The sequence below is a fragment of the Hemitrygon akajei genome, chromosome 4 (assembly GCF_048418815.1).
Source record: "Hemitrygon akajei chromosome 4, sHemAka1.3, whole genome shotgun sequence".
Taxonomy (NCBI): Eukaryota; Metazoa; Chordata; class Chondrichthyes; order Myliobatiformes; family Dasyatidae; genus Hemitrygon; species Hemitrygon akajei.
Window position 1 is genome coordinate 47,316,102 of NC_133127.1, and position 26,947 is coordinate 47,343,048.

Sequence of the window (26,947 nt, forward strand, 5' to 3'; positions counted from 1 at the left end):
TGTGGAAAAAGCCTGCTTGTATTTACCCTGCCTATACCCTTCATCATTTTGTATATCTCTATCAAATCAGCCCTCATTCTCCACATTCTAGGGAACAAAGTCCTAACCTACTCAACCTTTCCCTGTAACTCAGGTCCTCAAGTCCCAGCAACATCCTTGTAAATTTTCTCCGCACTTTTCAACCTTTCAGTATTTACATCTTTACTGTAGGTACGTGACCAAAACTGTAAACAGTAGTCCAAATTAGGCCTCACCAACATCTTATACAACTTCAACATAACATCCCACTCCCGTACTCAATACATTATTTATGAAGGCCAACGTGCCAAAAGCTTTCTTTATGACCTTACCTACCATAACACCACTTTCAAGGAATTATGTATCCGTATTCCACGATTACTTTGTGCCCTACAGCTCACTGCACAAGACCTAACCTGGTTGGTCCTCCTGGAAACACCTCACACTTGTCTGCATTAAATTCCATCTGCCATTTTTCAGCCCATTTTTTTTCCTGCTAGTCCAGATCCCGCTGCAGTCTTCCTTGCTGTGCACTACACCCCCAATCTAGGTGTTGTTCACAAATTTGCTGATCCTGTTTACCACATTATCAGACAGATCATTGATATAGATACAAACAACAATGGACCCAGCACCCATCCCTGTGGCACACCACTAGCTACAGGCCTGCAGTCTGAAAAGCAATTACCTCTCTCAGCTTCTCCTGCGAAGCCAAAGTCGAATCCAATTTACTCTCTCATCATGAATGCCAAGTGACCGAATCTTCTTGACCAATTTCCCTTGCAGGAACTTGCCTAAGGTCTTGCTAAAGTCCACGTGGACAACATCCACTGCTTTGCCTTCATCTACTTTCCTGGTAACTTCCTTGAAAAATCTATAAAATTGGTGAGACATGATCTACCAAGCACAAGGCCATTTGACTGTCCCTAATCAGTCCGTCTATCCACGTATTTATATATCCAATCCCTTAGAATACATTCCGATAACTTTCCCACTTCTGAATTTTCACATTCTGGGGAGGAAAAATAAGTTTTTATTTGCATTTTTGTTATTTTTTTAAAACGAAAAATATATTTGAGCCGAAATTTTGCGAGCCAGAGCTGGACACCAGGGAGATTGTAGGGTTGTGCTGAGCGGGAGGGTGGTTCCTGTGCCGAATGGGCGGGCAGTTAGTTGTAGGATTGCTCGGAGCCGGCCCACTCCGGGACAGACACAGCAGAGCCGGTTTGTTCCAAGTCCCGCAGACTTCAGCGAGGGTGCTGAAGTAGTTGCATATGGATTTTCTGAGCTCCGCTGAAGAGTTGGCGAAAGTTTCTCCATGCTTTTGAGGCAACAAACCTAGTGCCCCCTCGATTCGCGGGGCGGAGCTGGAGCCGGTAAGACTGAAAATGTTGTTGGGAGACGAGGCTTGGTTAGAAGGGATCACCCCAAAGGCTTTCAGATGTAATGAGGACAATTTAAAGGGGGTCAGATGTAATAGGGGTTGTTAATAAGGCTTTATTTTTTAAATAAATAGATTTCCTATGTCACGACTCATGGGGTGTGAATTTAAAGGAGTTAGTGTCACAGGTATTTGGGTTCAAGGGTCCGTCTTTAAAGTACGCAAGAGAAGCTGTTGGGATTGAAGAGGTGTATTTCACCTTTCATGTGAACCAGTTGTTGGTAGAATGTAAGTTGCTTCTGTGTCAGACCCTGCCTCGAGCATTAAAACTCTCCAGCTGAACGGGTATTTATGAAACGTGCTGATGAGAAAAGATTTATCTAGCGTCTGCAATCAAACTTTCTGGCTTCCGCTGCAAGTGACGATCATTACTGCTCCACTTTCAATGGCTTGTTACCGATTTATTTTTAGTGTTTTTTCGTGTTTAATTCTTCCGCTATTCCTGGTTGCTGGGATGGGTGCGTTTCTAAACTGGCTGTTTTCGTTTTAAAGAGTTCACTCCGTGTTTGTTGAATCACAACGAGGTGACGACTCACTCTCTGTCAAATGCAACTTCCAGTCTACCTGCAGCTCAGTTCAAAAGAAAAACCACCTTTGTGGAAAACATCGTGTTCGCTCTGCGTATCAGGCACATTATTCACATGCTTGCAACATAGACTGTTCGGGCCGCTAAGTCTATGACAGCCCATCAATCTCGTTTCTCTGTAGCCTATGTTCTCTCACTTTTAAAGGAGATAAGCGAGGCAAGATTTTGTTTTACCCAGCGGTAGGTACCTGGAACGCGCTGTCAGGAGAGTGGGGAAAAGCAGATACGATAACAATGTTTAACGGTCATGTAAATGGCACAAAGATAGGCAGGGAAATAGACTTTGTGCAGATGGGTGGCATTAGTTAAATTGGCAGCATGACCAGCGCAGACATGGTGGGCTGAAGAGCTTGTTAAAGTTCCGTACTGCTCAATGCTCTTTGCCCTTCTCCCATTCTCCCGCCACACACCCACTCTTACACAAAGACCAATCTAAACGTCTTTGGGATATGGGAGGAAAGCCAACAGGTCACAGCGAGAGCGTGTGAATTCCGTACAAACAACAGTCAAGATCAGAAAAGAACATTGGTCCTTTCGGTGGGACAACTGCACTCCCTGCTGTTTGGTAATAGGAGACATACCTGTATAGCATCTTGCCGGCCTAAAAAGTAGTTTATAGACAAAGGAGATCTGCAGACTGGCCATTTTGGTATAGGAAACAGAGCGACTGACACATAAAGGGGGTGCAGTCTTAACAGCGAGGGGTAAATGGGATTGGTGTAGAATTTCAGAAAGGTCAGCATGGATGTGATGGGCCTGTTTCTGCGCTGACTGACCTTGGCTTTAATCTATGCCCAGCCAGATCCCAGAAATAGCTATGTCCCAGAAAAGGACCTGTATTGACAATAAATGATTGAGAGATGGGATTAGTTAGGTTTGCAAGAAAACCATCCCATCTCTGCAACTTCAAAATACTGCAATAGAGAGCAGTCAAGGCTTGGTTCTCAAGTTTCACAGGTTCCTGAGGCAGGAGTGAAGGCACCATCTGAGTGTTCATTACTATATGCCACGTAGAATGCAGAAGAAAGGGCAACGATAAAGAACTGATTATCAATGATTTTAAAGTTTACTTATTAAGTAAAGAGTCAGGTCCAACTTAAGAGAGCAGCTGGACTATATGACTGTATATACAATCATTAGACTCATACAGCAGGGAAAATCGTTCATACTAACCATGCTGCCCATGAAACTGGACAAATGGGAGTCATATCCCTCCAAACCTTTCCTATCCATGTGCTTGTCCAAGTGCATTTTAAATATTGTGAATGTACCTGCTTCAACCACTTTGCATGGCTACTTGTTCTATATCCTCTGCCTGAAGAAGTTGCTCCTCATGTCCTTTTCGAATCTTTCCCTTCTCAACTTAAACCTATGCCCTCTAGTTTTTACTGCCATTTCCCTGGGGTAACAACCCAGGGAGCCCTATCTATACCTCATGATTTTATATACCTCAATTTCTTACATTCCAAAGATGTGGAAGCTAACTTTAAAAAAAACCCAGATATACTGTATGTCACATACCAGCACTAGAGGTGAGGACCAAGAAGGTACGGTCAAGGGATCCGGTGCAGTGCTTACAGGATTGCTTAGAGTCGGTGGACAGGAAAATATTCAGGGATTCATCTTTGAATCTGAATGAATATGTCGCGATTATCATCAACTTCTTCGAGACCTGTGCAGAAGAGTGTGTGCCTTTGAGAACATACTGAACATACCAAACCAAAAGCCATGGGTAAACCAGGAGATTCGTAGTCTGTTGAGGGCTAGATCTGTGGCATTCAAGTCTGGTGATCCAGAACTACACAAGAAGTCGAGCATGACCTACAAAAGGCTATTTTAAGAGCAAAAACAACAAATCTGATTGAAGTTAGAGGCAGGAATGTCAGCATGTCAGCTCTGGCAGGGTTTGTAGGTCATTACATTCTACAAAGCAAAACCTAACACCATGAAAGGCTGTGGTGCTTCACTCTCAGGTGAGCTCAATGCCTTTTATGAACACTTTGAAAGGGAGAATAAAGCTACACCTGTGTGGTGACCCTGTGATCTCTGTCTCAGAGTCTGAGTCTGATGTCAAAATCTCCTTCCTGATGGTGGACCCTCACATGCTGCCAGGCCTCAATGGTAGGGCATTATAAACCTGTGCCAACCATCTGGTGGGAGTGTTCAAGGACATCTTCAATCCCTCACTGCTGCAGTTGGAGGTTTTCACCTGCTTCAAAAGGGCAGCATCATCCCAGTTCCCAAGAAGAGCAGACTGAGCTGCCTCAATGACTAATGCCCAGTTGCTCTCACGTCTTCTGTGATGAAGTGCGTGAGAGGTTGGTCGTGGGTAGAAACAACTTCTGCCTGAGCAAGGACATGTACCTGCTTCAATTTGCCTATTGCCACAATAGGTCTACAACAGATGCAATCACACTAGCTCTCCACTCGGCCTTGGATCACCTGGACTGTAGCAATACCTATGTCAGGCTGCTGTTTATTGAATACAGCTCAGTGTCTGACACAATCATACCCTCAGTTCTAGTCAACAAGCTCCAAAACTTGGGCCTCTGTACCTCCCTCTGCAACTGCATCCATGGCTTCCTCACTGGGAGACCACATTCAGTGTGGATTGGAAATAACATCTCCTCCTCACTGACAATTATTATTGATGCTCCTCATGGATGCATGCTTAGCCCATTGTTCTACTCTCTCTTCACCCATGACTGTGTGGCTAGACACAGCTTAAATGCCATCCATAAATTTGCCGTTGGCAGTATTTCAGATGGTGACGAGGAGACATACAGGAATGAGATTGATCAGCTGGTTGAGTGTTGATGCAACAACAACCTAACAACCAACGTCAGTAAGACCAAAGGACCGATTGTGAACTTCAGGATGGGGAAGTTAAGGGAACGCACACCATTAAGGGATCAGCAGAGGAAATGGTGAGCAGTTTCAACTTCCTGGAAGTCAACATTTCTGAATATTTATTCTGGGCTGAAACTACTGATGCTGTTACAAAGAAGGCGCAATAGGGGCTGCGTTTTCAATAGGAGTTTGAGAAGATTTGGTATGCCACCAAACGCTCTGGCAAATTTCTATAGATGTATTGTGGAGAGTTTTCTAACTGGTTGGATCACTATCTGGTATGAAGGGGCCACTGCACAGGATAGGGAAAATCTGCAGAAATTTTTAAATTCAGCTAGCTCTATGTTGGGTGCTAACCTCCCCAGCATCGAAGACACATTCAAAAGGTGATGCCTTAAAAAAGCGGCATCTATCATCTAGGACCCGATCACATAGGATATGCTCTCTTCTCATTGTTACCATCAAGGAGGAGGTACAGGAGCCTGAAGACCCACATTCAATGTTTCAGCAACAGCTTCTTCCGCTCCAGCATCAGATTTCTGAATGGACAATGAACCCATGAATGCTATCTTTTCTCTTTTTTTGCCCAACTTATTTTTTATATATAGTTATTGTAATTTATTTTTCTTATGTATTAGAATCTGCTGCTGCAAAGCAGCAAATTTTACAACATTTGCCAGTGATATTAAACAATGTTCTGATTTTGATTCTGATATACAAAATAAGGATAATTGCACAGATAGCATATTGATCAAAATTACAGACATTCCTTTGCTCCAGTATCTTAAAATCTAAGGTTCCTATTGTCCTCCATAAACTTGCGCACATTGTCGTGGCCCTTGCTGCAGTTCAGCACTGAATTGCAAAACTTCTAGTTATCAAAATAAGTCTTTGGTTCTCCTTCAGTGTAGATTAAAATGGCTGAGTAAAGGACCGTAGAATTTTCTGGATCAAAAACGAATCCCTCCATTGAGATAACCAAGGTCAAATCACCTAGGTACAGTTATAGCAGGATGCTATAGTGTGCAATTTGACTGCTGGTTTTTCCTCCACCAGATTGGAAAGTACAGTTCAGAAAGAAAAATATTTAATTGGCTTTGAGGAATTTTGGGTTGTTGAAGCTTTGGAAGGCTCAACACATTAGTAATTGTAAGTGCTCTCTCTTAAAGTTACAGTTCTGAGGTGAAGTTGTATGGAAGCAGAGGACAGCCTGCAAAGTTATCTTCATTTAAAAATATGCAAACGGTATTGGAAGCAAAAACTTAATTGCAGAAAATTGGTGCCTGCACAAATGCAATAGTTGTTGATAAGCATTGGCTGGTTTTGAATGGATTGTGCAGTCAGGTGAGCCAGGTCATTGATGACTGATGCATTATGGGAGAACTACTTCAGAGAAATTACTCACTTAAGATTGTGTGAATGATGGTGAGATTGGAAATGGAACTTTTATACCTCCCCATGCCACATGGTTGGCATGTTATGTGAATGCCAGAAGAATGGAAAATCTAAACCTTTTTGCTCAGTAGTTCTGAGAATCCCTTCAGCCAATGATTGGAAATCAGATGGTAGGAAAGCTGTTTTGCCAGTGTATTAGATGTATCAGTGTATGATCAGCCATGATCATACTGAATGGCAGTGCAGGCTCAAAGGGCCGAATGGCCTACTCCTGCACCTATTTTCTATGTTTCTATGTTTCTGGATTTTGACTATACCTGCATGCCATCGGGGGGCGGGGGGGGGGTGCAGGATGAGTGGTGGTAAGCGCTGGCCAAAGGAAATGGAACCCATGAGTTTGGAAGCAAGGAGGAATTTGATTCATAGTAAACAGCCAATGCAAGACCAAGGTCACTTTGCTTAGAGAACAGCATCTATACAAAAACCAGAGGAACAGAGATACCAGCAAATTTTCCTGACAAAACCAGGGTGATCTCTTAACAAAATAGAGTCAGAAGAGAATATTTTTATTTATATTATATACAGAAAATCAATCCCACAGTTGAGTAGGATTGATCTCCCGCACATAATTTAATTTTGATTATAGGAGAAATGACTAATCAACACCAACGTGCACAGCTACAGTGTTTTTACTACATGCAGCTCCAGGACCTCATTGCAGCATAAATGACCGGACTTGTCCAAAGATAGGTGATCTTTGTGACTTGTGATTTGCAGACACAGTACAAGTATTATTAAAAGTACCCCTCCCAATTTTGGAAACTACACATGATTTAAGAAAGTGTTCAAGTTGTTGCATAGTATCAGATCATATGTTCTAAATTGCTTCAAAACTAATGAGTTATTTGGGAATTTTAGACTTTCAATTTATTATCGGAGTACATATATGTCACCATCTGCAGTACTACCCTGTGATTTATTTTCTTGCAGGCATTTACAATAAATACAAAGAAACATACTCACAAAGATGGACAAACAGCCAACGTGCAAAAGAAAATGAATTGTGCAAATACAAAAGAGAAACAAAATAATAAATAAATAATAACTAATACTGAGCACATGAGTTGTAAAATTCTTGAAAGTGAGTTCATAGGTTATGGAATCAGTTCAGTGTTGGACTGAGTGAAGTTATCCACTTTGGTTCAGGAGCCTGATGGATAAGGGGTAATAACTGTTCCTGAACCTGGTGGTGTGGGCCTAAGGCTCCTGTGCCTCTTTCCTGATGGTAGCAGTGAGAATATGGCCTGGATGGTGGGGGTTCTTGATAACGAGTGCTGAATTCCTGCAACAGTGCTCCTTGTAGATGTGCTCAATGTTGGGGAGGGTTTTACTGTGATGACGGGGCCATACCCATTACTTTTTGAAGGCTTTTTCATATACAGCTAGCTTTAGCCAAGTCTCACAAACAATGAGTGTGTATCATTTGTAGGGAGAAGCACTGTCGACGTTTCGGGCTGAGACGAAGGGTCTCGGCCCGAAACGTCGACAGCGTTTCTCCCTATAGATGCTGCCTGGCCTGCTGCGTTCCACCAGCGTTTTGTGTGTGTTGCTTGAATTTTCAGCATCTGCAGATTTCCTCGTAGTGTGTATCATTACAATGTCATACCTGCCAGTGGCAACTACTAGATTAGTGGTCAACGTTTCAACCTGTGGAAATCCCTCCTGACCCCTCTATTTTCTCATTTCTGATAAGGCATTCCATAAAACTTCTTTCAATTATTGAGCAAGATTTATGTCCCCTATCCAAATATCTCTTATTATACAATATGCCTGAGAAATTTTGATATGTTAACCAAGTATTATTAATCGCACACATTAGGCCTTGAAATCTTCATCCTCAAACACCCTTTTCCTACCTTGGCCAAAGGCTGTGCTATTGCATTAAAGTACTTGTGGATTTCATTGTCAACAGCTGCCTCTGCTGAGAAGGTGCTTTTCAGGTATGGGAAATGGTCTACATTCTATATTCTCATCATTAACTTTCATTGACAAAGGGTTGTGAGATACAGCGGGTAGTTTGGAAGATGACTTTGGCCATTCGATGTTAAGTGTAAGACCCACCTTCTCATATATTTTGGTGAATGAGCTGACGTTGTCATTGAGTGCAGCCTCAGAGCCTTTGCAAACACAAACATCATCTGCATATGCAGCTCTGGTGATAATTGGGTGACCTTGTTCTATAATGTTGACTTACACTAAATTCTATGGTTCTATAGTTCACCCATTAGTTCTGAAGATCAGTCACACCCCCACAGCATGGTTGTGGGAGATAAGGTACAAAATTGCAGAGGGAGAAGTGTTGGGACAATGATTCTTACTTGTTTGGTAACTAAGACTTGTTCTACTGTATTCCCATTGGATGGTATCGTGGCCTGCATGCTGTAAATCAGCCAGTGCACTACTGTGTTCCTAGCTGAGTCAACTGAGCCTTAAAGTCGCACAATACTGGAATAACACAGTCAGTGCCTGTGATTTCCCACAGATATGATAATAAAAAGATTTGCCAGCATTTGGAACAAGCCACTTAAATACAAACCAATTCTGGAAATCATAGGGTGCTAGAGAAAAGAGCCAGCCCTTCTCTTTTTATACTGGTTATCTCCCCTTTATCTTTCGTCCAGATAAAGGGCCCTGACCGAAACATTGATGATCCATTTCCCTCTACAAATTCTGTCTGACCCACTGAGTTCCTCCTGCATAAGATATCGGCGCAGAATTATGGCAATCATTTCATTGAGTTTGCTCTGCTATTTGATAACGTCTGATTGATTTGCCTCTCAACACCGTTCTCCTGCCTTTTCTCTGTAAACTTTGATGCTCTTACTAATCAAGAACCTAGCAACCTCCATGTTAAATATACCCAATGACAGTCTCACAGCCCCTATAGCAATGAATTCCACAGATTCACAATGCTCTAGCTAAAGAAATTCTTCATCATCTCTGTTCTAAAGGGAAATCCTTCTCTTCTGATGCTGTGCCCTCACACTATTAGACTCCCACACTATTGGAAACATCATATTCACGTCCATTCTATCTAGGCCTTTCAATGTTTGGTAGATCCCTCATTCTTTTAAATTTCAGCAAGTACAGGCCCAGAGCCATCAAATGCCCCTCATACATTAACCCTTTTATGCCCAGAATCATCCCTGTAAACCTTCTCAGGACCCTTTCCATTGCAGGCACATCCTTTCTTAGGCATGGGACCAATCCTTCAAATAGAAATCAATAAGGAGTGATTTAGAGTGCTCGAGGGATAGCTATTCCCTGTTGAATTTAAAGAGCCAAGCCAAGGACAGAGCTATGGAGGTATGGAGGTAGAAATGAGTGGTGTGTGATTGGAAGCTGAACTTGGGACCAACCAAGAATCCTGGATGAGAAACAGTCAGGTTAACTCAGGAAGTTATTTCTTTAAAGTATAGAAAATCATACAAGGAGTGGTTTGCTTGTTGAGCATTTTGATTTGTAAAAAAGCTGCTGAAGTATATTTGATTTTTCTGACTATGAATTTGTTAGCACAAATCTGCCACTGAATCAATGAGTAAAAAGCACTGGTCAAACTGGTGTTTGAGTCCTCTACTTTCAGCTACGTTTTGGCTGATCTAGTGTAACTGGTTTGATCTTGCATAATTTAGTACGATCTGTATTTCTTGTCTGACCATATGTAAAGTGAGGTTGTGCAACTACAAGTTGCGTATAGTATACGAAGCTTCCTGAGTAGTCAAACTAATTCTCACCTGAAGGCAGAACTTTTATTTGTCAAGTAGTTTAAAGTCGGACGTTCGCAAAGGGCCAGAAGTGGAGGAGTATGGGGAGAGTGCAGAGATCCTCAGAGGATAGCTGGGCCAGATGAAATCATGGAGCCAATTATGTCAATATGCTTTGGCGCAATCATGCATGGCAAATTCCCAAGGCTGGTGAATACAGCGTTAAGGAGAAGAGTTTGACGCAGCTGATTTTTTTAACACTAGTTTCATTTTGCAAATGTAACATTGCCTTTTCTCTTTCTAAATCCAAAAGCCTAATTATTTGAAATGTATCATCTCTAATTGTGAGTGCAAGTTAAAATACATCCCACAGATTTCACTAACTGAATATTACTTGGAATAGCATTGCACCAGGACAATTGCTCCATCTGGAGCAACAAACAATCTACTGGAAGAACTCAGCAGCAACTCTGTTGGGTTAAGGAACTATCGATGTTTTGGGTTGAACCCTAGCAGATTGTTTGTTGCTCCAGATTCTAACACCCGCATTTTCTTGTGTTTCCATTGGCTCGTCTGGTCAAGCTCCACATGAGCCCTTCTCACCTTCCATTAGCTTAACATGCTAACGGTAAGAAGGTGGCACCCTCGGACACCACCGCAACTCTGGGTCCAATCAAAGGTGTATTTGTTCATCCTGTATGTCTTTTTTATGATCGCAGATCACTGTTGGATACTAAGAACATCAAGTACTGCAAGACTATCCCATCAGCAAGTTGCTCATTAGCAGTGGAGCTGGCCAAATAGTACCATTGTTTGTGTATCATTGTGCCAAGAAGTTGCTCAGTTGTACAGATGAAGCGAGTGATTGTCCTGGACATTTTATAGAGATCACAAGACCCTACTGGAGATTTATAACTGAGAATACTGCAAGTCCGGTTCACTAGTGAGACCTGCGTTGGGGGAGGATTAGACCTTCTCAATGGGGTCGTCTGTGGCAGCCAACCAGGAGAGGAGATGCTGAGGCGGTGTGGGGAGTGCCTCTCTGAGGCGTGCTGAAATCTGTATTGGGTTGGGGCCTGCCCTCTAGTTCTCGTTTAGCGTTGCCCCTAGTGCTGAGTTAAAAACAAACTTGACCAGGCCAAACACGAGGAAATCTGCAGATGCTGGAAATTCAAACAACAACACACACAAAATACTGGTGGAACACAGCAGGCCAGGCAGCATCTATAGGAAGAAGCGCTGTCGACGTTTCGGGCCGAGACCCTTTGTCAGGACTAACCGAAAGGAAAGATAGTAAGAGATTTGAAAGTAGTGAGGGGAGGGGGAAATGCAAAATGATAGGAGAAGACCAGAGGGGGTGGGATGAAGCTGAGAGCTGGAAAGGTGATTGGCAAAAGGGGTACAGAGCTGGAGAAGGGAAAGGATCATGGGACGGGAGACCTCAGGAGAAAGAAAGGGGTGGGGGGAGCACCAGAGGGAGGTGGAGAACAGGCAAACAACTAAATATGTCAGGGATGGGGTAAGAAGGGGAGGAGGCACATTAACGGAAGTTAGAGAGATCAATGTTCATGCCATCAGGTTGGAGGCTACCCAGCCGGTATATAAGGTGTTGTTCCTCCAATCTGAGTTTGGATTCATTTTGACAATAGAGGAGGCCAGGGATGGACATATCAGAATGGGAATGGGACGTGGAATTAAAATGTGTGGCCACAGGGAGATCCTGCTTTTTCTGGCGGACAGAGCGTAGGTGTTCAGCGAAACGGTCTCCCAGTCTGCGTTGGGTCTCACCAATATATAAAAGGCCACACTGGAAGCACCGGAGTCTATAAGCCTACAGACTCTCACAGCTACCTGGACGATTCCTCTTCCCACCCTGTCTCTTGCAAAAATGCTATCCCCTTCTCACAATTCCTCCGTCTCTGCCGCATCTGCTCTCAGGATGAGGCTTTTCATTCCAGGTCGAAGGAGATGTCTTCCTTTTTTAAACAAAGGGGCTTCCCTTCGTCCACCATCAACTCTGCTCTCAAACGCATCTCTCCCATTTCCCTCACATCTGCCCTCACCCCATCCACCCGCCACCCCACTCGGGATAGGGTTCCCCTTGTCCTTACCTATCACCCCACCAGCCTCCAGGTCCAACATATAATTCTCCGTAACTTCCGCCACCTCCAACGGGATCCCACTACCAAACACATTGTTCCCTCCCCCACTCTTTCTGCTTTTCGCAGGGATCACTCCCTACGCGACTCCCTTGTCCACTCGTCCCCCCCATCCCTTCCCACCGATCTCCCTCCTGGCATTTATCCTTGTAAACGGAACAAGTGCTACCCCAGCCCTTACACTTCCTCCCTCACCACCATTCAGGGCCCCAGACAGTCCTTCCAGGTGAGGCGACACTTCACCTGTGAGTCGGCTGGTGTGGTATACTGCGTCCGGTGCTCCTGGTATGACCTTTTATATACTAGTGAGACCCAACGCAGACTGGGAGACCGTTTCCCTGAACACCTACGCTCAGTCTGCCAGAGAAAGCAGGATCTCCCAGTGGCCACATATTTTAATTCCACGTCCCATTCCCATTCTGATATGTCTATCCATGGCCTCCTCTACTGTCAAAATGAATCCAAACTCAGGTTGGAGGAACAACACCTTATATACCGGCTGGGTAGCCTCCAACCTGATGGCATGAACACTGACTTCTCTAACTTCCGTTAATGCCCCTCCTCCCCTTCTTACCCCATCCCTGACATATTTAGTTGTTTGCCTGTTCTCCATCTCCCTCTGGTGCTCCCCCCCCCTTTCTTTCTCCTGAGGCCTCCCGTCCCATGATCCTTTCCCTTCTCCAGCTCTGAATCACTTTCGCCAATCACCTTTCCAGCTCTTAGCTTCATCCCACCCCCTCCGGTCTTCTCCTATCATTTCGCATTTCCCCCTCCCCCCACTACTTTCAAATCTCTTACTAACTTTCCTTTTGGTTAGTCCTGATGAAGGGTCTCGGCCCGAAACGTCGACAGTGCTTCTCCCTATAGATGCTGCCTGGCCTGCTGTGTTCCACCAGCATTTTGTGTGTGTTGTTGTTTGACCAGGACAACTTAGCATAAATCTACAGTCATGCCACTCAGCGACTTGGGCTATATTTTTATTTCTTTGTGACTCTACGTTTTTTCTGAATTCGTAAGCATATTCACTATTTGTGCTATGTGCTATCAGTAATATGTTTAGCACCTTGTCCACAGAGGAACGCTGTTTTGTTCAGCTATATTCATGCATTGGTGAATAAGAATTGAAGTTGAACTTGAATATCGCTAGTCTTGTTGTTCACTCACTACATCCATTTCTCTCTCGCAGCCTTGCTGCCTCTTCCCTTCATTTCCTTCCTCCTTCCTGTACACCATGGAATGGAGTGGAGGGAACATCAGATGCAACTGAGTCGTCTAAAAGTTTTACACTGTCCTGTCTGGTATGTTCCATTGTTCTGTGAGTGTGCTGAAAGTTTGATTTTTGATCCTGATGTTATCCAGTTTGTCGGATCAATGGAAATGAAAGAAAGCTAAGGCAACGTTAGGAATAAAACAAGAAAGAAATCAGATTTATTATCACTGACCTATCTGATGTGAAATCTGCAGCCCTGCAGCAGCAGTATAAAAAAAAACCAAAAACACAAGATGCTGGCAGAACTCAGCAGGCTAGACAGCATCTATGGGAGGATGTAGTGACGATGTTTCGGGCCGAAACCCTTCATCAGGAGTGAAGTAACATGGGATGGTCGAGGGGGGATAGGAAGTGGGGGGGAGGGATAAAGTAGAGAGCTAGGAAGTGATAGGCTGGAGGAAAATGGGCTAGGGGGAAAATAGACAGACAGACAGACTTTATTAATCCCGAGGGAAATTGGGATTTCCCAATGATTTAAAAATTAGTCTTAAACTACAAAATCAGTAGTGCCAAAAAGGAACATTGGGTTAGTGCTCACGGACCATTTAGGAGTCCGATGGCAGAGGGAAAGAAGCTCTTTCTGAATTATCTATGTTCCTGTACCTCTGCCTGCCAGTAGTAACAAAATGAGCACATGTATTGGATGGTGAGGGTCCTTAGCGATGTCTGCCGCCATCTTCTTTCACCACCTTTTGAAGCTGTCTTCAATGGAAGGGCACATTTTGCCTGTGATGGAGCTTACTGAGTCTACAAACGTCTGCAACTTCTTGTGACTCTATCCATTGGAGCCTCCATAACAGACAGTGATATAATCAAGCAATGTGCAAGCACAATGCTGGAGGAACTCAGCAGGTCAGGCAGTTTCAATGGAAGAGTTAGCTTAACCTCAGTGGTTGGGAAAGTGTTGGAGCCTATTATTAAGGGCGAAGTTTCGGGGTACTTGGAGACTATTGATAAACTAAGTCAAAGTCAGTATGGTTTCTGTAAAGGGAAATCTTGCCTGACAAACCTGCTAAGAGTTCTTCGTGGAAGTAACGAGCAGGGTGAACAAATGAGAGGCAGTGGATGTCATTTACTTGGATTTTTAGAAGGTGTTTGATAAGGTGCCACACATGAGGCTGCCTAACAAGATAAAATCCTATGGCGTTACAGGAAAGATACTGGCCTGGATAGTGGGATGGCTGACAGGCTGGAGGCAGTGACTGGGAATAAAAGAGGCCTACTGAAGGGTCTTGGCCCAAAATGTCATCTGTAGTCTTTTCCATAGATGCTGCCTGGCTTGCTAAGTTCCTCCAGCATTTTGTGTGTGTTGCTTGGATTTCCAGCATCTGCAGATTTTCTCTTGTTTATAAAAGGGGTCTTTTCTAGTTGGCTGCCAGTGACTGGTGGTGTTCCTCAGGGGTCAGTACTGGGACACTATTTTTCACATTGTTTGTCAATGATTTGGGTAATGGAATTGATGGGTTTGTGATAAAGTTTGCGGATGACGCTAAGATAGGTGGAGGGAGGGTAGTGCTAAGGAAGCAATATGATTGCAGTGGGACTTAGACAAACTGGAAGAATGGGCAAAAAAGTGGCAGATGGAATACAGTTGGGAAATATATGATAATGCATTTTTTTAAAAGAACAATAGTGCAGACTATTATCTAAACGGGGAGAAGGTTCAAACATCAGTGGTGCAGAGGGACTTGGGAGTCCTCGTGCAAGACTCCCAGAAGGTTAATTTAAGGTTGAGTCTGTGGTAAAGAAGGCAAATGCAATGTTGGTATTCATTTCAAGGGGAATAGAATATAAAAGCAAGGAGATAAGGCTGAGGCTTTATAAAACACTGGTCAGGCTGCACTTGGAGTATTGTCAACAGTTTTGGGCCCCATATGTTTTGTCATTGGAGAGAGTGCAGAGGAGGTTCACAAGAAATATTCTGGGAATGAAGGGGTTAATATATGAGGAGTGTTTGGCAGTCTTGGGCCTGTACTCAATGGAATTTAGAAGAATGCTAAGGGATCTCATTGAATCCTACCAAATGTTTGAAGGACTAGATAGTGTGTAGGTGGAGAGGATGTTTTATATGGTGGGGGTATCCAGAACTAAAGGAATTGAGGGGCGACCTTTTAGAATAGAGATAGGGAGGAATTTTTTTTTAGCTAGAGAGTAGTGAATCTCTGAAATGCTCTGTCACAGACTGCGGTGGAGGCCAAGTATATGTAAGGTGGAAGTTGATTGTTTCATGATCAGTCCGGGCATCAAAGGATATGGTGAGAAGGCAGGTGTATGGGGTTGGGTGGGATCTGGGATCAGCCATGATGGAATGGTGGAGCAGACTCGATTCTGCTCCAGTGTCTTATGATCTTACGGTCAGTGTTTCAAGACTGCTGAAGTGTCTCAGCCCGAAACATCGACTGTTTACTCTTTTCCACAGATGCTGTCTGACTTGCTGAGTTCCTCCAGCATTTTGCTGTGTATTTTGCTTGGATTTCCAGCATCTGCAGATCTTCTCTTGTTTGTGATACAATCAGTTGGAATGGTCTCCACTGTACATCTGTGGAGATTTGTTATGTTGCAATTATTTATTAAACATTATTGGGAAGGTTTGTAGGACTTTCACTAGAAAAGTAAATAATAACATACATTCTGGAGAAGCATTAAATCCTCGTGATCTCATCTCTCCGTCCTCTCATTCCTCAGAAAGATTGTTGAAGATCGTACCGATGTTAGCTGATAAGCGTGAAACAGTGAGTGATAGAATCTAAACATGAGAGGTCCGTATTTTAGGATGAAGGATCTGAAATGCCAACTGTCTGCTTCTCTCCACAGATGCTGCTTGAATGCTGAGTTCCCCAGCATCTTGTGTGTTGTTTCAGCTTTCGGCAATTGCTGTCTCCTATGTCTCAATCTTTCATTGGCCAAAAAACTACAGATGTTGTAAAATTGAAACAAGAATTAAAAATGCTAGAAATACTCAACAGGCCAGGCAGCATCTGTGGTGAGAGAAAGAGAGTTGATGCTTCAGTTAATGCTCAGGAATCCTTTAGTGTCATGTTTCTATTCAGCAATTTCTTTCATTGTTACCAGTTCTTTTAGTGTTATTCCATGTTAACCATAGTGTATCCATGAAGCCCAGGGGTACTGTTGTTTCCTGGAAAGACTATTTTGTTTTCATCCATTAAACAGTAAGTAGTGACGGGCTTCTTTCTGATGTGCTGCAGTCCGGGTGATTAAAAGGTTTCCCAATTAAGAATGTTCTGTTTTGTAGCTCTAAAGCACAGACCAATTGAAAGCAAAAAAATCACAGCCTGGAATAATAGTCTAACTTATTTTGTACTTAAAGCCAGGCCCGCATAAGATGTGGTAGAGTCATAACATATACAGCTCACGTATTTGTGCATATAACCTGTAATAAATTACTTAAACACCAAAGAATGCTTAATCAAACAATATATTTATAATATTACTCAAATATTACTGAAATATTAAATACACAACACTCCTCTCTGCTTAGCTGTGAACTTCAACTCAATATAGAATGCATCTCTACTTATATACATATACTATATATATAGTATGCTATATAATACAACTACTACATAGACATCAACAGTATAGTAAATTTCAAATTGTCCCATTCATGTGTAAAAATTTAATTGCTGTGGAGGCTTTCTTACTCTTTTGGGATAAGGATAATGTCCTTCTTGATGAGGGGAACCACCCTGTTTGGCAGGTGAGCCTTTTTGCTGTGAAACAATCTCAGGTTCTGGGTCCTCCAGGGTGTAGGAATTGACTCTGGGACTTCAGAAGGTGGTTCTGACAACTGTAGCCACTTCCTTCTCTAACAATTGACCCTGTTCTTCTGAACCAGTCAGTATGTTGTCTCCAGATGATATCAGATGTAATCTCCACTGTGTAGGAGAGTCCTGTCCTTAGTCTTACTGAGTACCTACTTTTGATCACCTCTACAGTTCCTCACCATGACTCCCTGTCCAGAGGTGAAACATTGACCCTCCATGTTTGAGGAGCCTTCAATTTGTCTCAGCTGTTTGTCCTGCACACTCCTTCTGAGATTGGGTTTGAGGAGATCCAAGCATGAGCGCTAGGGACGACCCAGGAACAGCATAACTGGTGAGTTGTGCGTTGTGGAGTGTGCTGCATTGCATTACGCAAGGAAGAAATTAGTGAGCTTCTGATTCAGTGTCAGTGTAGTGTGTTATGCTGATATTGCTGGCAATGCGTTGTTTAGACTTTGGACAAATGTTTTCACCAAGCCATTTCTGACTGGGTGGGGCAGTGTAGATATAATATGTCTTATTCCATTCATTTTCAGGAATGACTGAAACTATTCTGCAACAAACTGTGGTCCATTGTCATTGACTAAGTGTTCTGGAACATCAGTCCTTGAGAAGAGGCTTCGCAACACATCAACAGCATTGAGATTAGTGTCCTTTTTGAAACTGCAACTTGACTTTTTATCTTCTTCTCCTCCCTGTGCAGTCCAATCATTTTTGTCTGCCCGACATGCTCTTTGTATGTGTCCTACATTGTTGCATTTTCTGCAATCTCGCCTTTAAATCTGGTAAATATGGGCCCCTGCCACAACAGTGACGCAATTTGTTCGGCCAAGCGGATTTCTTTTTAGACATTGCAAATTTGTTCCTGAATGCAACTCAGTCTGCTGTTTCCATTGATACAACTATTTCAATTGCTCTTTTAAATATGCAACGGAGCCATTTTTAAGTGCTTTCTTGTAAGATTCCATAAACAACAGGATCTCTCAGGGCATCATTAAGCCCATCACTGAACTGACAATGCTCAGACAATCTCTTGAATTCAGCCACCTGTGCTGAATTGGACTTCCCTTCATTTTGATTTCGCTAATGAAACCTAAAGCATTCTGCAATTAACTATGTTCCTGCATTACTTTCCCAAAATCATTTTGGCTGGTTTGATTGGAACAGTCAAACTCCTAAGCAAACTGTATGCCTTTAAATCCAATGCACTCAGCAAAATTTGCTCTCGCTTCTCATCGGCTATTGCATTTGCTTTAAAATACTCCTCAATTCCCTGTCTATAATATTCAGTTATGTGTTGTGTGATCAAATCTGTCCAGTCTTTGCAATGTAGCCAGTCTTTACTGCTCTTTTTTTTTTAATAAGTACAGTATTATCACTCAGTACTCAATCTTTATGAACCCATGAATTTGTCCATAAAAATAACATTTTTTGTGTTATTTTAAAACCCAACTGTTTCTCATTGAACTTTTTAAAAAACGCTGTAACATCTCACTGCACTTCAGCAGGTAGATAGTCATCTTGGGTCCTTTTAAGACTTCTTGTTACCACTGTTATGTTTTGTAACTCCAAAATACAAACTCATCTGAAAGCAAAAACATGCAGCTGGGAATAACGGTCTAAATTTGTTTTTTGTTCTTTAAATGAGGCACATATATATTACATAGCAGCATTATGCATGTGCAATTCACATATTTTTACATATAATTTGTAAAGGATTGTTTAAATAACAGAGAATGCTCAAACAAACAATATATTTAAAATATAAACCGAAATATTAAATATACAAGAAGGAAGTTGATACAATACCTTTGGAAAAATTCTGAACACTGGGGTGTTTTGAGATTTATAGCTTTGTCTTTCAATATCTCTTAAGCTCTTGCTCTTCCTGGTGGTAAGCTAGTGGAGAGGGGGGGGTTAGGAAATGCTGCCAAAGAGGACTCGGTGAATTGCTACAGTACATTCAGTAGTCAAGGGACTGATTGTTTGGGCTGGTGAATTTGGTGCGAGACAAATGATCTATTTTGTCCATGATAGAATTATGTTAGCAGATAATCATCCAAACATTTATAGGATATTCTGAATACTAGTGAAATCTGAATAGTAGATGATTTAGAGAATTTGGGATGTTGAGACTTTTACAGTTTCTAATTTGCTTCAGAGGGTTGATTTTGTGAGGTATTTGATTGCAGAATATTTTGTGAATGTAATGTGGAATGTAAGTGTCAAGGGAAGGTGGCTAGTCTTTCATATTTGGTCATAGTATGGACTTACATGGTGCAAATACTTCTTGCTGTTTATCAGATGAGTCTGGATGTTGTCTAGATCTTGTTTCATGTGGGCATGGATAACTTCAGTAAACAGAGAAACGGTATTGTAAATACACACATTTACTGTCCAACTGTGCATGTTACCTTTCTTCAACTCTGATTAAGATATTAAATGCCAAGTGCATGATGGAATTTGATAATTATTGTTTACAAAGCATTTGTCATGATAATTGGACGTATATAAACAACTATAGACACTAATTTTTAGTGTCTGAGTGTTTACCAATGCAAATGGTTTATCTTCCTCTGTGGGATAATGTCTTTCTTGTCAAGGGGGTCACTCTGCTTGGCAGGTGAAACAATCTCACGTTCTGGGCCACCTCTGTGATGGTTGTAAAAGTTGACTCTGGAACTGCAGGACGTGACTTCAGCAGTTCTGGATACCGTTCTTCTGGGCATGTTAGCATTTTCATTTAACTCTATTTTACTCTTGATATGTTTGACTTTTCCATTGCCATCCTTGAACACTGCTGTGGCCTCATCCTGTACCTTTCTGAATTCGCTGTCTGTTGACTATTGTAGGTGATGTGGCTGCAAATGGTGGATGGATCTCCAATCAAGTTGCAGTTGTTTCAGCCAATCACACCCCCATAACATTAACCCTTCTGTTTTTACCTCATACAAGCCTAATGTGACTTGTTGGTTGTCATATTTCACTGTTAGGTATGTTATTCTCACAGAAATGATCTTTTCTATATATAAGTTCTTAGTTGGATATCTGCAGTATCTTTGAAATGATACTCAAACTTATTGTGTGGAGTGACTGAAACAGCTGAGCCAGTGTCCAATTCCATTTTAATTAATTTGCCATTCACTTCTGGTGTAAGCTATATTGCTTCTCAATCTTTAGTTTTCACATTGTAAATCTCAAGGCTGTCCAATCCTGTGTCACTCTCATCCTAGCAGATTTTTCATCAACAGCGTGCAGCTTAGTGCCTTTGTTGAAACTGCAACCTAACTTTTTATCTTTGCTCTTCTTTCGCTGTAATGGACTCTGCTTACAAAACCTAAAGCGTGGTGGCATAATGATGTTTGCTATTTACGTACTTCATACATATAACAATAATGAATTATTTAACCAGCAAAGAATGCTTATTCAAACAATATATTTACAATATTACTGAAACATTGCTGAAGTAGTAACTACACAACAATTAGGACACTTCAATAAGCCTTACTTTGCCACTAGGTAAAGCCCTGTAATTCTCTGCCCTGCCTTCATTTCATATCTACTCCCCTTTTGATTAATTCTGCTTCCATCTGCAGTATCTCTTGTTTCTGTCTCCGCAAACCATTTCTTGCCTGGAGGTTCTAGCATTGTCTGCCTGTCTTTATTACCCATTTATTTTATCTGTTAACAAGAGGGTTCTGTGATCAGCCAGCTTATAAAGACCAGCTGAAAGTCAATAAACTACAGATACTGGAAAGCTAAAATGCTGACGTTATCCAGCAAGTTTGATGTATCAGTGAAGAGAGAAACATAATTAACAGCAGGACAGAATAAACCCCTTGGGATAGCAATGAGGTCCAGAAACTGCTCTTCCCAAGGCCACTACCAGCCAGTCTCAAGATGCTCCTCCATGTTGAAGTAGCATGTCCTTTTACTGCTGACATAAAACAACAAATTTCATAACACGTATGTCTGTAATGAAAACCTAATTCTGATTCTGAGCTCAGTATCATCAGGGTGGATAAGAGGAAGGAATCTATATTTTCCTGTGCAGCCCAGTATTTGCCACTAGGACAATATCAGTTCCATAGAATTTATCCATGCCAAAAGCAATAGCTTATTTGCATGTTTCCTACTTTCTTCTCTCCCAATTCCTATCTTCTCTAATCCCATCCCCAATCCTAGCCCTCCCCTACATACTAGGGATATTTACCATAGAACCATAGAAGATTACAGCACAGAAACAGGCCTTTTGGCCCTTCTTAGCTGTGCCAAACCATTTTTCTGCCTAGTCCCACTGACCTGCACCTGAACCATATCCGTATCTCACCATACACCGCATTTACCACTTCATCTGGCAGCTCATTCCACACTCCCACCACTCTCTGTGTGAAGAAGCCCCCCCCCCCAATGTTCCCCTTAAACTTTTCCTCCTTCACCCTTAACCCATGTTGTCTGGTTTTTTCCTCCCCGAGCCTCAGTGGAAAAAGCCTGCTTGCATTCCCTTTATCCAGACCCATCATAATTTTATATACCTCTATCAAATCTCCCCTCATTCTTCTACGCTCTAGGGAATAAAGTCCTAACCTATTCAACCTTTCTCTGTAACTCAGTTTCTCAAGTCCCGGCAACATCCTTGTAAGCCTTCTCTGCACTCTTTCAACCTTATTAATATCCTTCCTGTAATTCGGTGACCAAAACTGCACACAATACTCCAAGTTCGGCCTCACCAATGCCTTATACAACCTCACCATAACATTCCAACTCTTATACTCAATAATTTACAGTAATCATTTAATTTGCATGTCTTTAGGTTGTGGGGGAAAGGGGAGCATCAAGATAAAACCCCTTGTGGTCATAGAGTGTACAAATTCCACACAGACTGCACCAGGGGTCAGGATTAAACCAAGTCGCTGCACGTTTGGGGCAACAGCTCTACAAACTGCACCACTGTGCCACATTCTGCTCCCTCCATCTCTCTGCAGCAGAACTTGGTTGTTCGGTTGAGTAACCAGGAAAGGGCTACTGTAAAAGTGTAACTTGATTGGAACCATGGAGAGCCAACAGCATTCAGCCTTGGGCTGCAATTACTCTTGTCTGACCTCACTGAACAAGCGCTGTTTGTAAGCGAAGGTGACATTGGCTGGTGTAAGACTTGGATTGCATCAGCTGTCGCTTGATGGAAAATTTTCACTGAGTTCCTAAAATGTCCAATGAAGCCATAAATTATTGGAGGGGGAGGTGGTGGGAATTTGTTATAGAGTACAGCCACAGCAAGAGAACTAGTTAAAATAAAACAATAACATATTGTTGTGTTGTAGAATGCTTCACGTTGTGTAGTCTTTGACCTGATCCAGTCACTCACCCATTTCATTTTGTGTGTGTTTTAATTTTAATTCCCATTGTAAATTAAAATGTATCAAATACTGTAACGTAATGAAATTTTACAATTTGAGATGGTGGTTCAGCTGCTCATCTTCATATCTCCTAGTGTCTCTACCATTCCCATCTTGTTTAGAATCATGATCCAAATATTTGAGAACAGGCACTTAAAGTGAGAGGAGGGACGTTTATAGTAGCTATGGGGGTGGGAGCGAACTGCCAGGGGTAGTGTTGGGAGCAAATATGATAGTGGTGCGTAAGAGGATTTTGGATTGGCACAAGAATTGGGAGGGATATGGACCATGTCCAGACAAGAGAGATTGATTTAATTTGTCATCATAGTTGGCATAGTCACTGTGGGCCGAAAGGCCTTTTTTGTGCTGTATTGATGTTCTTTCTCTTATGAAATTTAATCTCTTCAATTTTTCATCCTGTTATACACTCAGTGGCCACTTTATTAGGTACAGGGGTGGGACCTGGTGTGGTCTACATCTTCTGTTGCCCATTTACTTCAAGGTTCAATGTTCTGTGAATTCAGAGTTGCTCTTCAGTACACCACTGTTATAAGCCATGGTTATTCGAGTTGTTGTCATCTTCCTATCAGCTTGAACCAGTCCGGCCATTCTCTTCTCAACTGCCTCACTAACAAGGCTTTTTTCACCTGGAAATTATCACTCACTGTATGCTTTTTTTCATTTTGGTGATGTTTTTGCATCAATCCCTACAAACCCTTGTGTGTGAAAAATCCCAGGAGATCAGTAGTTTCTGAGATACTCTAACCACCCCATCTGGTATCAGCAATCATTCCACGGTCAAAGTCACTTAGATCACATTCCTTCTCCATTCTGATGTTTGTTCTGAACAACAACTGAACCTCTTGACCACATCTGCATGCTTTTATGTACTGAGTTCCTGCCAAATGATTAGATATATGCATTAACAAGCAGATTTACAGGTATACCTAATAAAGTGGGCATTGAATGTAGATCTTTCCTTTAGTTCCCTTCTGTCTTCTCCATCACTCTCCAAATCCTGATCCTGCACTTGTTTAAAACTTGTGCCTCTAACTTTTTGTTTGAAAGGCCACTGACCATTAACTCTGTTTCTGCCCCACCAGAGAGGCTTTAGTATTCCTATAGCTCATTCATAGAATATTTGCTTATTGGTGATAATCAGCACATAAATAAAATATTGAATGAATGCCATTTAATTGTATTTGTTACGTTTTTCACATAATACCTCAGAAAAAGGAAGTTCAGTTTTAATATATTTTTTAAAAAGCTGTCAGTTTATTTATATTCCCAAAGCATTTTATAGTTTTGGGATTGGCCCGTCATTTTGCAAGAATTTTTACATTAATTACTTAGTGATTGAAACTGAAAGAATAATTCCAAGCATGTAGTTACTGATATCAGTGAACAAGAGGGCTCAGATTGAAAGGAAAACTAAAATAAATTGCAATGATCTACCCTCAGCCCCACTTTATTAGACACACCTGTATATATGCTCGTTAATGCAATTATCTAATCAGGCAAACATGGCAGCAGCTCAATGTATTATCCTCATAGAGGGATCAGAAGTGGAGAGAGCGAGTAATTTCAGGTTTTTGGGCGTCAATATCTTTCAGGATCTAACCTGGTCCGAACATATTGATGAAGTTATAAAGAGGCAAGACAGCAGCTATATTTCACTAGGAATTTGAGATTTGGTTTGTCACCTAAAACTCTTGAGAACTTCTACAGATGTACAGTGGAGAGCATTCTGACAGGCTGCATCACAGTCTGGTATGGGGGGGGGGGGGGTGTTCTACTGTAAAGGATCGAAAGAAGCTGCAGAAAGTTGTAAAATTATTTAGCTCCATCTTGGGTACTAGCCTCCGTAGTATGCAGGACACCTTCAAGGAGCAGTGCCTCAGAAATGGGGTGCCCACGATTAAGGACCCCATCACCCAGGACATGATCTCTTCTCATTGTTACCATTGGGAAGGAGGTACAGAAGCCTGAGGCACACACTCAGTGTTTTGGGAACAACTTCTTTCCCTCTGCCATAGGGAATTTTTTTTTTAAATTCTGTTTTTGCACTATGTTAATTTAACTATTTAATATGTGTATATAATATTTTACCATAATTGATTTATTTTCTATATTAATATGTATTTCATTGTACTGCTACCACTAAGTTAATAAGTTTCACGACATATGCTGGTGATATTAAACTTCATTCTGATTCCATTATATAGTATCTCTAGTGACTTTACATTATCACAAAGCACTTTTTGGAACACATTCTTTTAGAAGTGTAAAATAGGAAATGTGACAGCTAATTGACACACAGCAAGCTCCAATAAAACTGGTAGGATAATGTTTTGTATTTGCCATTATGGATATTGGCTAGAGTACCAGGGAAAGGGACTTCTCTCATCCCTTCTTATCGATCCATTTGTTACCAATAGCTTCTTTTCCTTCTCTCTCCTATTTATTTGTTACAGTGCCACTTGCCAACCTCAAGTAAACTAGGGAAACACCAGCTATACCTCTTCACTCTCTTTGATTTTTAGTCAAATTGCACCATGTTGTGCTAGCTATGTAGAAATTTCCTTCAATTATATGTTAGTAGATCAAAGCTGGTATGGTTTAAGTATCATTATGAACTCCATTCCCTATCCATTGTCCCTTCAGCCTACTAAATTGGTGCTAATGTAGGGTTATGTAATTGGGAGAAATGTACGTAACTTATAACCACTGACGCTGAATTGGGGTTTCACTTTAAGAGACTGATCTGATGTGGTGACATTGTTACATGAAGAGAATTTTAGCCCTCTTTTGTGTTTAGGTGTTGGAGTTCAGTAAAATGTGTTACCGGTTTCATTAAAAATAAAACACCTTACTTTGTTATATTTGCGAAAACATACAGTAACCATCAAGCACATCTTTGTGCTCATTTTACATTAATTTATTCTCACCATATTTCCAATATTTTCCATTCCCTTCACTCCACCCTCACTCCCAGATTCTACAACTTCCCTACACACCAGGGCAATTCACCGAGGCCGGGTAAACGAAAGGTCGTCATCTCTGGGATGAAGGAGGAGAAACCAAAGCACCTGGAGGAAATCCACACAGTCACAGTGAGGACGTGCAGACTCTGCACCAACAGTGCCAGAGGTCAGGACTGAACATCAGCCTCTGGCACTGTAGGAGTAGCAACTCTACTCATTTTGTAACCTCTTTCTTCCTCTCCCTCTCTGGCAGCTGTGTGAACGTGAACCCGACTGGTTGTAACCTAGGGGTCAGATTTGATGGCATTATGAGTTTTAAGCTATCAATCTATGACATCACATGCACATCTAAAACATCCAACACTATCTTTGCCTCAGCTCAATTGCTCTTAATGCTTTCACCAGAATCTACATGACCAACAGCATTATTCTCTTTGTATAATGGGGTCATTTGAAACTCTAATTCCCTGTTTTGTCCTTGCATCAAATCTATATCTTTCCTTGAAGCTTACGTCATCTTTACGTGCCTTTATCAGTAAGAGCATTGAATATAGGAGCTGAGGTAAGCTGCACCTCCAGTATGATATAGTTATATTAATTAGATGTAACTAAACTGGAAAGACTACAAAGAAGTTAGAATCCTGGAAGCAGGCACTTCAGCCCAACTCAATCATATTGCCCACCTGCCCGTGTTTGGCCATTTATAGGAATGTTGCCAGAACTCGAAGGGTCAGAGTTACAGGGAGAGATAGGGCAGGCATAGATTTTAAAAGGAACACAAGGGGCCTGTTCTTTATGCAGAGGGTGGTGCATGTTTGGAACAAGGAAGTTGATGAGGCAGCTACAGTAATAACATTTAAAAGACACTTGCAGACGTACGTGGAAATGAAAGGTTTAGCAGGCAAATGGGATTGGCTTAGATAGGCATTTTGGTTGTATGGATGAATTAGGCCATAGGGCCTATTCCGTACTGTATAACTCTATGACTGTAACTGCTAATTACATTGACTATGTAACACATTGGTATATTTTTAAGAAAGGTTCTTGTAGTTGTTTTCAAACTTCTCCATCCTTAAACATCTCTGCAATTTCCTCCAGCCCTACAATGCTTTGAGTCTCTGCATTCCTCTAACTTCTTGGTCAACCCCAGAATTAATCCTTTTTTCATACACCTGGAGTGAGGTGAGCAATTTGATGATGATTCACCAATTAACTGGTGAAAAGACATACCTTAACAACCAATATTTGTGCTTGTCAGTTGCTGATAAGAAATGGGAGCATAGTGGTTAGCACAACACTTTA

General features: G+C 41.8%; 1 protein-coding gene across 3 annotated transcripts in view; it reads left to right on the forward strand.

The window, feature by feature from the left end:
- The first annotated feature begins 1,210 nt into the window (after positions 1-1,210).
- Positions 1,211-26,947, forward strand: part of sgms2a (sphingomyelin synthase 2a) — a 101,159-nt gene continuing 75,422 nt past the window's right edge. For 2 of the 3 annotated variants that reach the window (XM_073042501.1, XM_073042504.1), the window contains exon 1: positions 1,211-1,394. The gene's annotated coding sequence lies outside the window, so the exon portion shown is untranslated. Of the gene's footprint in view, positions 1,395-17,439; positions 17,600-26,947 lie in introns of all 3 variants that reach the window. The other variant, XM_073042502.1, reaches the window with a different exon arrangement.